The following is a 16,111-nucleotide window of genomic DNA, read 5'->3' as shown; positions in this document are numbered from 1 at the left end:
GGTTGTAGTTTATTTATGAATAATTCATGAGTATATTTTATTTATTTTCTAAGGTCACGTGATAGTGAACTATCATGGCGGTGTTTTGAATTGAACGTATGTGATCCAGCAGTCGTTATTAAATGTCACTTTTGTAGCAATTTGGAATGTATATCACAGTGATTATTGATGGAAAAGGTAAGCGAATAGATTGCATTTTGTGAATATGTTGATTGATTTATCAAATATGTTTTCAGTTTTTTGCAAGCTATACAGCCACCGCCCAAGACGAGTCGACGTGATTTTTTCCCATTGCATTTGCATGTATTGCATTGGATCAGCATTGGGCATGCATGGAAGTTGTCATGCATGCCACTTGCAATAATGCAAGCAAGCAAGAAGAGCCACACACCAAGATTCAAGATCAGTGTGATCTTTCGTTTAATTGCGGTCGGTTTGGTTTATTTATCATGCTGATCATGTGATGAACAGTTAAAAGCCATATTATAACATTTTCATACAAAATAGATTATCATTAGCATTTCTTTGCCAAAATGTTAGTTTTTAGTTACTGTCACTAGTGTCAGATATAATAATATCTAGTACGAGGAACCCATACCGTAGTAGCTCTGCACAACGGTATGGGACGAAGTGTATACAAAAAGCTAGTGCAACGCAATTGCATGGTTTCAATTAGAGTTTGCACTAAAAAATACAAGGCTCCTGTAGCTTAAATAGTTGCATGTTTGTCATAATATTAAATTAATTACACAGCTTCTTGTACTTCTTACCTAAACTTCTATGCTTGAAATTGTAATAAATACTCCATTATTTTATCCAGAATAAATAAAAATTCATCAGCACATGATCCAAGTCGGCGCACCAAATCTGAGATGGCACTTCAGTGCAAACTTAGATAGGGGGGCGTCACCAATAACGAAAATGTCATACCGATAAATGATGTGTCTGTTTGCCCGTTTTTCTAAGTTTGCATTGCGAACTAAATAATATCCCCTTAAGTTTTATTGTTTTATTATTTTTGAGACGAACAACTACGGCAAAGCAAAGAAAATTGGAATTGGAATACTCTATTAATGATATCAAAATGCATTGAATTTGAATGTATGTTTTTGCATTTTTGAACATATTTTCTTTAGAGTGCATCCTGCATTTTAGATGCACAATATTTGGATTCATGTGTTATAAAAATATATACTTTTCCTATCTTGGGTGTAGAATTCTCAAGAATGAGAAGAAACAGACAGCCCTGACGTCAGTCTGACACTTGACAACCTGTGCAAATCAACAATTGTAGCCTACTGTGCAATAATTATGAGCCATGGGGGAGGGTAAAATTAAGGGGGGGGGGGCAAGAAATTTTTGGCGAGCCAAATTTAAAGGGCAGGCCTGGAAAATATGTTTATTTCCCGGCAAGAGAGATAAATTTCCCTCCAACTTGGCAGGATTTCTTATGTATATCTTTATCCAGAAAAGCAAAATTTCCTTCTAAATAACCAAATTTCCCGGCACACATTCATGCAGGCCTGTACGCAGGATTTCATTTGGGGGTGCTGATTTTGAAAAAGTGGACTTTTTTCCAAGGGGGGGGGGGCAATTTTGTGAAAAGTGGACAAAATGTGGACCTTTTTTGTCCAAAAAAGCGTAAAAAACCTGATTCTTTTTTTTTTTATTTGCAGGCCGAGAGAGGGGGGAAACAATTTTGGGCAGGCCGTCCAGAAATTTTACCTCCGGGGCTCATTAATTATTGCACAGCCCTTAAGGGGGTACTACACCCCTCAATAAATTTGTGTCTATTTTTGCATTTTTCTCAAAAACTAATAACACAGTGGTACCAACAAAAGTTATATATATTATAGGGGCAAGGAATACAATTACTACACTGGAATTTCAGTGACCCAAGACAAGCGGTTTGTTATCTATAATAAGAAATAAGGTACCGCTAGGATGTACCTCGTTTCCTATCATATACTGAACTGCTTGTCTTGAGTCACTGAAATTTCAGTGTAGTAATTGGATTCCTTGCCCCAATAATATACAAAACTTTTGTTACCAGTGTGTTATCATTTTTTGAGAAAAATGCAAAAATAGTCACAAATTTACCACAGGGGTGTAGTACCCCCTTAAATGGAATGGAAATGAAAAGGGTAAAGTGCAAAAAGCATTTTTGCGGTTATTTTTTTGGTGCAAAAATGTTGATTGCTAACTTTTGTTTGCAGATTTGGAGAAGTCCTGGACCTAGCCAATTGCTGGGACCATTTGTGGTCTCAAGAGAAATTGTGGTTGACTAAAAAAAAAATTGGGGAAAAATCACCAAAACTGATTCAGTTGTAATTTGAGTTCACTTCATCTATTAAAAAAAAATTTAAGTACGGTATATTGTTTTTGTATGCACGTTCCTTAAATCTTTGATAGATTATGAAGTGAATGAGGCGAATGTGATTTTCCGGTACAAGAAAGGTGAAAAAAAAACCCAGAAAAAACCCCAGTCATAAGCCACTTATCCCATGTGTATAAAATTTTCACAAGGATATTGCAGAACCAAATAAAAGGGATAGGCCTACTTGACCAACCAAAGGAAACAGGCAGGCTTCAGTGGTTACTAGTATTCAACAGCAGACCATCTGCCCAAGCCTTAAATCAACGCATTGAGAAGGCAGATAAATATAATCTGAAATTATGCATCGCATTGACTATGAGAAGACACATGAAGTCCTCTTCAGAGCATTGTATAAATGGAGTCAATGTCCAACTCCTTGAGGATATTTTACACAAATACAATGTTCAGCATAAATCCACATTGAAAGTGATTCATATTCAGAGTGGAGTGAGCAAGAGTGATACTGTGATACGCTCGCTGTCTCCAAAAATATTCATGTGAGTAATGGAAGACCTATTCAGGAAGCTGGACCTTCACTAACTAGGGTTATTGATGTAGAAGCTACATTGTAACAGTTCTGAAGCTAACTGAGATTTGCAAATGATGTTGATTTGACCTAAGGCTGTTGTTGAATAGAATTTTCAATTTTTCATTGTCAACATAAATCTTCAAATTTCAAGATCCAACTTCGGCAAGTTGTCGACAAAGCAGTATCAAAAGACCAAATATTAAGTTCAGAGACCATGTTATGCATGTATTAGGCCTGTTATCGACTTTCGTATGTGTCGTATTATCGTCGATATGACCCTAAATCCGACATGTCAAAATAAATTGTCCTTTTTCGACACTTTTATACAATACAGATCTAAAAGGAAAAAAAATTCCATGCTATTTTGTCCGAATAAGCTTACCGTATGATCATGTTTTCATCAGAGAGTCAAAAATTACCACCCGAAGTTGACCCGACCCCGGAAGTAGAACGAACCAGGAAGTATGTTTACACTGGAAGTCGGCAATCATAACTCGGCATGATTTTAAGCTTATCTATCGACTTTTTTCAGCATAAATATCATTACGAGTTTCGACACATGTCGATTGTCATATTTTTTTCCCCAACGAAGTGTTGAATTAGAAATCATGTGTCGATAACAAGCCTAGCATATATATTGACACCAAAACTGCATGTGGATAACATTTTAACAAAGTATTTTTTCCCGTTGTTGTCGTGAACAGCCTATTCAAAGGCGTAACACATGATCGTTCCAAAAGTAAAAAATACCCCCTATTTTGCGTGGTTTCAAGATTAATCAAGAACATTTTCAGCATTTGCTACCCCTATTTTACACAAAAATGGGTACAAATTAGCCTTAAACATTACCCCTATTTTTTGCATTTCAAGACTTTTACAAAAGCACCCTTTTTTAACATTTAAAGAACAATCACCAAATAACACAGCGGCCAAACTGGGAAGTCCCTAGTGACGTAATCGGTGTAAACAAACCCCAGAAACAAACTTGAGTTAGTTGATGAATATTAGGAAGGCACAAAGTTTCACAATTTAAGTGAAATCCGGGAGTAAATTGATCAAGAAATAGTATTAAAATTTCTTGGGATTTCAACATTCTCAGGATTCACAAAAATATACCCTATTCTTTAATTTTGAGTAGGCCTACACTGTCGTCAAAAACAACCCTTTTTTGTGAATATCGCGCACATTTTATGTTCACGAACATTGTTTAAAAATAACCCTTTTTTTCACAAATTTGGGACATGCGTACACATTAAAATTTTAAGTGATAGCACCGAGATTATTTTATGACATACCAAAAAGTTAAACATCATAAATCCTTAAGTGAGCTCAAAACTCATGACCATAAAAACAAATTCTAAATAAACATTGTCTCAACTGATAAATGTTGTCTTATCTTATCTGAACTTATTCGGAAAGAGACTATGCAGTCAATATTTTGATGTCGAGATGAATATTTTGTTCACTTGGTGGAATTAGGTATGTGACAATGTGACATGTTCCTGTACTGTACATGAGACAGATTATTGATGATGCCTGTCCACATTCCCGTACATGCCTGATGAAAATTACATTGATGTAGATTTATGAGCTGGCAACATTTTGAAAAAATGTAAAACTATACAAAAGAAAACAATGGTTTTGAAACAAGTTAAAAACTTTTGTCCACAATTTATTAATCAAGTATTAAAAAATTGACTAATTGTGTAATAGTCATAAAGTTGAGAAGCAAATTGTAGATCAATTGGAATCATTGAAAAAGCATATTTTTTCCTGTTCAAAAAGACCCATGATTCCAACACACATGAACATAACCCATAAAGTATGTTTACCTTTCAGTTGTATTATTTTTTAGAAAATTGCCCGCAGGTAACAACTTCAAACCTGGCCCTTGATATTAAGTGCTTCATCTTGGTGTATTATTCAATATTGTGGATATAACCTTTCTTTTGGTCTTTACTATATCTATGCAGCTCGAGTTGATTTGCGTTTGTCAGTTCTCCCTCTGGCTGACTATTTAGCTGGAGCCAAGTCGGTGCATTGTCATACTCATCACAGACCTATACCATGTATGTTCCAATATTATAGCTTGAAGGGGAAATTATGTGGTAGCAGAGGGAATGGGATACTAGAACAAAAATGTTGCTTGTTTTACGGTAACATGGAGGGAGTTATCTTATTAAAATTTCTTCTAAGTTTAGAGACTGTTTTCTCAACCTACAAAATTCACAGTAGCTTTATGATAATCAATGTTACAGTAACAGGCCTTGTGGTTTGAGTTACCCTGGTATGAGAATATGATCATATTGGTATAAAGTAAGCACCAAAGGAAAATGCAGTTGTGGTATTCACGTTCCACAATTGCGTTCTTTGGGCGCAAATGCGTGATTTCTATTTTTTTTACAAAAACGTGAAAACAAATGTAGTTATAGACCCTAAATTACCTTTAATTCAAGGTTGGAACCAGAGAAATACTGTGCACTACATGTACTTCCAACAAAACAAAACAAAAACAAAAAAGTTTTTTTCAAAGCTGGATCATTTTGTACATTTTAATTACTGTTGTTTGTATTGAAAAGCCAGAGACATATTGAATTTAAAACATACATTGCTACCTGTTCAATAGAAGTAAAAGTAATTAAAATGTACAAATTTATCCAGTTTTGAAAAAAAAACACCTCGGAATCCTTGAAATAACAAAGGTCTATGTATATCTTCTTTTTCCACGGCAAAATCATGTGTTTTTTGTGTGCATTTTTTGGAAAATCGTGGTACGATTTTTGGCTTCCCAATTCACATTTCTCTCAAGTGCTTAATATAAAGAATATTAAAGGGATGTGACCAGATTGACAACCTCACCTGTGAGAAGTATGTGACCATACAATATTGGATTTACCAACATAATTTGATGTTGCCCTGATTACCAAATAAATCCTGTTAACCCATATTTCATGCAGACTTGTGAATTGGATCATGTGTGTTTGTGTACATGAGTCTACAAAATAATATGTCAATGCATTTGTCGTTGTTTCTGTTATTGTTGGAGAGGGAAAAACAACACAAATGCAGAACGTACTTGTTTAGTTCTACATGTATGTACATTTTTAATGGTTGCAAAATTAAACCAAAATTTGTTATGTTGCAATATGCTCTGCAAATGCATCGCACATTTTTGCTGATATTTGCTTTTCAATTGTGTAAATCAACCACAATTTTATGCCGTGTACTTTTGAGCACTCAAAAATGACATCTTAATTCAAAATTTAGTTATAAAAAATTTTAAAATCTGAAAAAAACCTCATTCCGCATTCGTTTTTGAAACTGCCATGGGCTTTGAGACATAACAATATTTTTTTAGCCTAATCATTCTAAAGTATTGACTATTATATTATTCAGATTGAGATCCCATGCATCACAGGTGGCAATAATGACCATAGCATGTAATTATTGACGATGGAGCCATGCCATTAGTGAACAAAACACAAATTATCAACATCGGAATGTGTCAAAGTAAAATACGGTTATGAACACGAAATGTCCTGGAATGGATCAATTTACGACTGTTGAGTCTGAAGCAGTTGAACCATTGCAAGAATGTTCAAAGGGTATACAGGCAGACAAGCTGTGGGGTGTAATTTTGTTTAGTGTATTAGTATTTCTTTGCTGGTGGCAAGCAATCTACATTTAACACGTAGGCCAAATCTCACGGGTACCATACTTTATTTTATTGAATTGATCCTTCTTTACATCTGTACCATGATACAAAGTGGTTAGGGATTTGCTCATAATTGTAATGATATAGGGTTGTGTAATAATAAAGGGGACATATGGAGGCAAAATTATGGTTCTAGATATTCACATAATAATTGTCTGGACTTGAGGTAAGTAGGGTTGCATGCTTCAAAACATAACTTTTGTAACTTTTATTATGGCCATTTTCGGTTATCAAAATGGGAGAGTATTTATAATAATTTCATCAGTTGGATACGGATGTCATAAGTATTTTGTTACTACAGTGGAAACTCATTATAACGAAGTTGTCAGGGACAGAGAAATTAGTTCTTTATATCCAAATTTCGTTATATCAGGGTTGTAAAAACAATAAATAACAAAAGAATTTTGTATCTTGGTTCTGGAAAATACTTCTTTATAACAGGGTTTTTCTTGTATCCAATTTCGTTATAATGAGGTTTTACTGTATGTACTAAATATTGTAAGTTACATCTTTTCCTGCATTCAATCGTTAATTTGAAATAACTCAAAATCATTATGATGCAACTTTTTAAATAGCCAAGTTAAAGAAATTTCATCCACTCCACATGGTTTGCTATCTACTGAAGATAGCATCAAAATACCCTGTATAGTTGTATATTGCAATACAAATTAAAAGCAAGAAGGACATTTGCAGTGTGAAGGCCACATGCTGTTAACCCTTTGTCTTCTGAATTAGGGAACATGAATTAACTACTTGAGGTTGGAAACAAAATATGTTTGTTTTGCATCCATAATTTAAAGAAAGTCAATACTAGAAGTGGTTGAGATTTTTATCCTACTGTACAAAATCATTAAAATCTGGTTGGACTGTCAAAATAAAAATATATTGACCTCATAGCAAGACATTGATTTTTTTTGCACTGGTTGGGAAAATTAGTGATATCATCAAAGCCAATTCTCAAACTGACTTACACTGTATGTGCAATTGTACATGTACCATAAGACGAGCATTTTTAATTGGGTTTATTTCTAGTTTAGCTGGTCACCAATCATAGCACATGAATTCAATATCATGAAAATATGTCAACTAGTCATTGTCAACAAGGCTCACCGCAGAGAAAATTGAATTGTACATCACATTTAAATCAATCATCCTTGTCTGTCTGCCATGGATACCAGTGATATTGATTATGGACTCGTAAATGAAAGGGATCATTCAATATTATAATTTATTTAGTAGCTTTTGAAGGTCAATATTTGTTCTTGGGTACATTGTTATTAAGATTATTAACATGGTAGTAATTTGCAATTTGTATAATTTATACAGGTCTGTAGAAATATATTTATGGTGGGTTTTTATTACTAATACTATATGAGATATATGTTATATTTGACAAAATAATTTTAGAGGATAATATTTTCAAATGATAGTTAAACTTTGTTATCTCTAGTAGGAGGGTGAACTTCATATGCATGATGATATTTTCATTAGGCATGTTAGGAGACAACGTTATTGTAGATGCTATCTTCACTAGATTTATTTGACGCTGTCATCACTCATGATCCGTTGCCTGTAGATGAACACAAGGAGCATTCAGATGCTATCTTCAGTAGATAGCAACCTTTTTCATCTAACATTCACCTTCTACAACTTTGAGGTGTTATTTTTTTCAGGATGATTCATTCTCTTATAGTTTTAGTATGACAGATTAATATAATCTGTGTAAGTGCTATCTTCAGAAATCAGAAGATAGCAAAGCTTATATTTTATGCTTTAATAGTCAATAGTTAATATAATTTTAAAATGTTTGGTATAATTATGTTAGCTGGTTAAGCCCATCTAGATGCTTCTTCAGTAGATAGTAATTATATCCTTCAGTAGATAGCAAGGCCTAGCTACACATAGATCTGTGATTTCAGTATATTATTCTACCTATGATATTCAAACTAAACAGATGCTTTTAGATACATGGTACTTTCTCAGAAGATAGCAAACTTTCATGGTGATTGTATCTGTAAATTCTGTACTCTGTATAGCAAAATCTGGTGATTTTTGCAGTTACATATTCTATATTATTGATGCCATCTTCAGTAGATAGAAAAACCATGATAGGTACTCTTTTCATTAGTATTTGGCAGAATGGGTATGACATTTATCTTTAGAAGATAATTCAGAAGAAAATAACAGCAGAACTCCCAGAATCTAATATTTTGTAGAAAGCAAAAATTATCATATTTGCTATCTGTGGTAGATGACAGAAACATGTTTATGTCATGATGATCCTGTGTTTAGTATACATTGTATTCAATATCATGTATACATGCAGTTATTTATAGCATAATTTGATTACTGTAAAGTTAAATATTTTGTGGCATGACAATTTAGTGAATCAAAAATTGATGCCATCTTCAGTAGATAGCAAAACCTTGACAGGTACTCTTTTCATTAGTAGTTGGCAGCATAGGTGTGATAGTTATCTTCAGAAGATAATTGTACAATAAAAAAATTACAGCAGAACTGCAAGAATCTAATATTTTGCTATCTTCAGTAGAAAGCAAAAACGATCATATTATTTGCTATCTACAGTAGCAGATGACAGAAACATGTTCATGTCAATGATGTCATGATGATCCTGTGTTTAGTAGATTCAATATCATGTATGCAGTTATTTATAGCACAATTTGATTAAGTCTGTCAAGTTAAATATTTTGTGGCATGACAATTTAGTGAATCAAAAAGAACCATTAATTTTTGCAGCATGTAATTTTCATGAAATTGATACATTTTCTTAAAGGCCTATCATTAGGGAAAAGAAATATATTTGCAAGTATAGAAATTTTGTCACTTGCAAAATTCATTGAAATCTGTATGCACAAACATTTCATGCTTTACAGTAGATTCTACAGAGATGCCAGTTTCCCGAATTTATTCAGATTTCTGAATTTTTATAAATTCAACAACAAAAAATCAGAATTTTTTAATTATTTATTTATTTATTTATTTTATTTTATTTCATTTATTATTTTTTTTTTTTTGCAATTTGTATCAGATTTGGAGAGTCAATGGACCTATAGAGCCAAGTGCTACAATTATTTGTGATTAATTTTATAAAAATTAACGGAATAATCACCGAAACATTTCAATTTTATATCTAAATGGACCCCCGCCTAGCCATAAAGCTCTGCGCTCCTGTTTGCCGCGCTCCCTATGGCTAGCAATTGTCCGTATAGTTTTCAGAATGTTTTTTAGCAAGTCACCGGAATCTCTGAATTATATAATTTACATTTCCAGGATATCATCAGAAGTACATGTATCTTGCAGCAGGTGTTTGACACAGACACACAAGAATATATGTTACAAACTTAAGGTGGTTATGGAGGCATTATAAAAGTGCTCTAAACATGTTTTAAAGAGATCAATTGAGTAGAGCAAAGTACACTGATCAATATACCTTTTGTTTGGAGTCAATCGGACATACGGTTTTCAAAATATATCAATTTATATTTTCTTTGTATCTTATTGTTTTTATCAATAATCAATCAAGTTAATGAGCTAAAATGACTGAAGAAGCTCATTTACATATACTTTTTGCCAATATTTTGCTAAAAATCCATGCATAAATGTTCAGGGTACTTTTATTTTGCACAATTTTGCCTGAAACTTGGTCAAAGTGTTTCTAATATGTTCTAATGTATTATATAGTGAAGCCGCCCCTAATTTGCATATTTGCATAATTAATTAGCATTTATGCAAATTAGCTCATTAATTATGCAAATATGCAAATTAGAGGGCGGCTTCACTATATAATACATTAGAACATACTAAAAGCACAAGTTTCAAGGCAAAAATATGCAAAATAAAAGTACCTGAACATTTATGCATTGATTTTAGCAAAATATTGGCAAAATTACATATTAATGAGCCTTTCCAGTCCTTTTAGCTCATTAACTATATTGATTATTGACAAAAACAATAGGATACAAAGAAAATATAAATTGATGTATTTTGGAAACCGTATGTCCGATTTGCTCCAATCAAAAGGCATATTGATCAGTGTACTTTACCCTACTCAATTAATCTGTTTAAAACATGCTCAAAGCATTTTCTAATTTCTAGAAAATGCATCCAATACCACCTTAACTCAGCAAACATTTACCAGAAGCTTAATTTTTTATTTCCCATTTGGAAGGACCTAGATGACAAATATCTCTAATAACGTCGTAAATATTTAACAAACATTGTATTTCAGTTTTCAAGAGAATGGTATTTGTTACATGGGAATATAATATATTTTTTCAGTCCTTGATGTGTAATATCTACAACTGATATCATTACATAACGGTTATTCACCAACAGCACTCATGCAATATACATCACATCTTAATAGATGCCGACACCTCCCTACATGATCTTTTCTTTTTCTTTACCAGAAAACTTCTCAATTTCTCATGAAGTCTGCATTCTAAATTAAAAAGTATACTCCAGAGCTATAGTGCTATACAAATGTGATTTCTCCATAAGGCAGCAAAAAAACACCCGATCCTGATTTTGCGTTTTGGGAGAATTATTTTTTTACTTTTTGCTAAAATCATATAAAATCAGCCGGTTTGGGGCAAAATTTATTGATTTTGACTGAAAATGTTTGAAAAAAATTTCAGAACATTTTCAAAATATGTATGCAAAAATATCATCAAATTTTTGCCAAATTTTCAAGCTTTTGGTGATATTTTAGGGTCATTTTATCCTCCAGAAAAAGAAATCCTAACCGACCGACCCTACATGTACTTGAAAAATCCATTTGCCCGTAAAACAGATTTTATTTCATCGCCTAATGTGCTTAATTGTGCAGTTTTAGAACTTTGAGACATTTTCAATTATTAAATCATGATATTGATAATAGTACTTTATTAGAAACATGAAACATTATTAAGAATGGTAATAACATATGTCACTCTCCTGAAAAAATAGAAAACATGTCGGGGTTTGCTCCAGTGCTTAGTATAAAGAATATTAAAGGGATGTGACCAGATTAACAACCTCACCTGTGAGAAGTATGTGACCATACAATATTGGATTTACCAACATAATTTGATGTTGCCCTGATTACAAATTAATCCTGTTAACCCATATTTCATGCAGACTTGTGAATTGGATCATGTGTGTTTGTGTACATGAGTCTACAAAATAATATGTCAATGCATTTGTCGTTGTTTCTGTTATTGTTGGAGAGGGAAAAACAACACAAATGCAGAACGTACTTGTTTAGTTCTACATGTATGTACATTTAAATGGCTGCAAAATAAAACCAAAATTTGTTATGCTGCAATATGCTCTGCAAATGCATCACAATATTTACACTTCAATTGTGTAAATCAACCACAATTTTATGCCGTGTACTTTTGAGCACTCGAAAATGACATCTTAACAAGGCGGTTCTCGAACCACGAGTCTCGCCTGCTTTTGTGACCGCCTGCTTTTGCGATAACTGTTGGTAGAGAGGTAAATGAATTTGGCGGTTATCGGCTGGGCACGATTATCTGGCCGATGGTAACTGTACCCACCAAGTTTCATGCCCATGCAACAGTTTTTACTAATATGACCTCAGATGACCCCTGGTGGCCCTGAAATGACCTTCTAAAATTTTGGCTCTAAATGTTGACTGTACCCCTCGTGCTAAGTTTCATGCCCATAAGACAGTTTTTACTAATTTGACCTCAGATGACCCCTGGTGGCCTCGAAATGACCTTCCAAAAATTTGGCTTTAAATGTTGACTGTACCCATCAAGTTTCATGCCCATACAAGTTTTTACTAATTTGTCCTCAGATGACCCCTGGTGACTCCGAAATTACCTTCCAAATATTTGGCTTTAAATGTTGACTGTACCCACCAAGTTCCATGTCCATCCAACAGTTTTTACTAATTTGACCTCAGATGACCCCGAAATGACCTTCCAAAAATTTGGCTTGAAATGTTGAGTGTACCCACCAAGTTTCATGTCCATACGACAGTTTTACTAATTTGACCTCAGATGACCCCTGGTGACCCCAAAATGACCTTCCAAAAATTTGGCTTTAAATGTTGACTGTACCCACCAAGTTTCATGTCCATACGACAGTTTTTACTAATTTGACCTCAGATGACCCCTGGTGACCCCAAAATGACCTTCCAAAAATTTGACTTTAAATGATGACTGTACCCACCAAGTTTCATGCCCATACAAGTTTTTAATAACTTGACCTCAGATGACCCCTGAGTGACCTCGGATGACCCCGTAATGACCTTCCAAAAATTTGGCAAAACCAAAGAACTATTTCATCAAAGTAATAAATCAAAACAGAAAGATGCTTCCTTTACGAGTTATCACTCATTGAAAGTGCTACTTTGCTATACTTTACATGGAAAGCGGCTATCTTAAAGTCGTCATATTTCCTTAATTACATGACCGATCAAGCTGTTATTGGGATATGTGATGCACAGTTGAAAATTAATTATTAAAAGATTTGGTGACCTCAGTTGACCTTTGACCTTGTATGTGACCTTTGACCTCATAAATTGGAAAAAGTATGTTGCGCTGAAAAATCAAATTTGGCAATACCAAAGAACTATTTCATCAAATAAATCAAAACAGAAAGATGCTTCCTTTACGAGTTATCACTCATTGAAAGTGCTACTTTGCTATACTTTACAAAGAAAGCGACTATCTTAAAGTCGTCATATTTCCTTAATTACATGACCGATCAAGCTGTTATTGGGATATGTGATGCACAGTTGAAAATTAATTATTAAAAGATTTGGTGACCTCAGTTGACCTTTGACCTTGTATGTGACCTTTGACCTCATGAAAATCTAATCAGGTCGAGTACCTCTGGCCACATAACTCCCCACCAAGTTACGCCACTGTACCCCATACGGATCTCCAGATAATCTGTTCACAAGGTATTTTGCTTATTGGCGCATATATTATGCAAATTAGGTACTTAATTACCATATTTTACGCTCAAAATCTAATCAGGTCGAGAACCTCTGGCCCCGCTTACTCCTCACCAAGTTACGCCACTGTACCCCATACGGATCTCCAGATAATCTGTTCACAAGGTATTTTGCTTATTACGCATATATTATGCAAATTAGGTACTTAATTACCATATTTTACGCTCAAAATCTAATCAGGTCGAGAACCTCTGCCCACGCTTACTCCCCACCAAGTTACGCCACTGTACCCATATACGGATCTCCAGATAAGCTGTTCACAAGGTTTTTTTTGCTTGATACGCATCAAATACGCATAAATTATGCAAATTAGGTACTTAATTAGCATATTTTACGCTGAAAATCTAATCAGGTCGAGAACATCTGGCCACGCTTACTCCCCACCAAGTTACGCCACTGTACCCCATACGGATCTCCAGATAATCTGTTCACAAGGTATTTTGCTTATTACGCATAAATTATGCAAATTAGGTACTTAATTCCCATATTTTGCGCTCAAAATCTAATCAGGTCGACACCCTCTGGTCATGCTACCCCCTATGAAGTTTCATCATCATAGCGCTTACGGTTCTCAAGATAACGCGTTCACAAGCTTTTTCCGAACACACACACGCACACACGCACACACGCACACACACACACACACACACACGGACACACACACACCATAGTGATTACTAAGTCTCTCCCTGAACATTCAGGCGAGACAAAAATGTAGTTATAAAAAAATCTTTAAAAAAATTAAAAATCTGAAAAAAAACCTCATTCCGCATTCGTTGTTGAAACTGCCATGGGCTTTGAGACATAACAGTATTATTTTTTAGCCTAATCATTCTAAAGTATTGTATTATTCAGATTGAGATCCCATGCATCACAGGTGGCAATAATGACCATAGCATGTAATTACTGACGATGGAGTCATGCCATTAGTGAACAAAACACAAATTATCAACATCGGAATGTGTCAAAGTAAAATACGGTTATGAACACGAAATGTCCTGGAATGGATCAATTTACGACTGTTGAGTCTGAAGCAGTTGAACCATTGCAAGAATGTTCAAAGGGTATACAGGCAGACAAGCTGTGGGGTGTAATTTTGTTTAGTGTATTAGTATTTCTTTGCTGGTGGCAAGCAATCTACATTTAACACGTAGGCCAAATCTCACGGGTACCATACTTTATTTTATTGAATTGATCCTTCTTTACATCTGTACCATGATACAAAGTGGTTAGGGATTTGCTCATAATTGTAATGATATAGGGTTGTGTAATAATAAAGGGGACATATGGAGGCAAAATTATGGTTCTAGATATTCACATAATAATTGTCTGGACTTGGGGTAAGTAGGGTTGCATGCTTCAAAACATAACTTTTGTAACTTTTATTATGGCCATTTTCGGTTATCAAAATGGGAGAGTATTTATAATAATTTCATCAGTTGGATACGGATGTCATAGTATTTTGTTACTATGCACTAATGAAGTTATTTACAACTTTCTTGCATTCAATCATTGATTCAAAATAACTCAAAATTACCAGTTTTGTGCATATTATCATGCAACTTTTTAAATAGCAAGTTACAGAAATTTCATCCACATGGTTTGCTATCTACTGAAGATAGCATCAAAGTACCCTGTGTAGTTGCAAATTACAAATTAAAGGCAAGAAGGACATTTGCAGTGTGAAGGCCACATGCTGTTAACCCTTTGTCTTCTGAATTAGTGAACATGAATTAACTACTTGAGGTTGGAAACAAAATATGTTTGTTTTGCATCCATAATTTAAAGAAAGTCAATACTAGAAGTGGTTGAGATTTTTATCCTACTGTACAAAATCATTAAAATCTGGTTGGACTGTCAAAATAAAAAAATATTGACCTCACAGTGAGACATTGATTTGTTTTTGCACTGGTTGAGAAAAATGGTGATATTATCATCAAAGCCAATTCTCAAACTGACTTACTGTATGTGTAATTGTACATGTACCATACCATAAGACGAGCACATTTTTAATTGGTGTGTGTTTGTAGTTTAGCTGGTCACCAATATCATGAAGATGTGTCAACAAGGCTCACTGCAGAGAAAATTGAATTGTACATCACATTTAAATCAATCATCCTTGTCTGTCTGCCATGGATATCAGGGATATTGATTATGATGAATGAAAGGGATCATTCAATATTATAATTTATTTAGTAGCTTTTGAAGGTCAATATTTGTTCTTGGGTACCGTACATTGTTATTAAGATTATTAACATGGTAGTAATTTGCAATTTGTATAATTTATACTGGTCTGTAGAAATGTATTATTTATGGTGGGTTTTTTATATTATTACTAATACTATATGAGATATATACATGTTATATTTGGGAAAATAATTTTAGAGAATAATATTTTCAAATGATAGTTAAACTTTGTTATCTCTAGTACGAGGGTGAACTTCAATATATGTGATGATATTTTCATTAGGCATGTTTGGAGACAAAGTTATTGTAGAT

General features: G+C 33.9%; 1 protein-coding gene across 1 annotated transcript in view; it reads left to right on the top strand.

Annotated features, from left to right (window-relative positions):
- Positions 1-73: 73 nt before the first annotated feature.
- The window catches only part of LOC140148803 (uncharacterized), a 75,303-nt gene continuing 59,265 nt past the window's right edge, over positions 74-16,111 (top strand). The window contains 1 exon segment of the mRNA XM_072170873.1: positions 74-177. The gene's annotated coding sequence lies outside the window, so the exon portion shown is untranslated.

Source organism: Amphiura filiformis, chromosome 3 (assembly GCF_039555335.1).
Source record: "Amphiura filiformis chromosome 3, Afil_fr2py, whole genome shotgun sequence".
Classification (NCBI taxonomy): domain Eukaryota; kingdom Metazoa; phylum Echinodermata; class Ophiuroidea; order Amphilepidida; family Amphiuridae; genus Amphiura; species Amphiura filiformis.
This window is presented reverse-complemented; position numbering and strand designations above follow the sequence as displayed.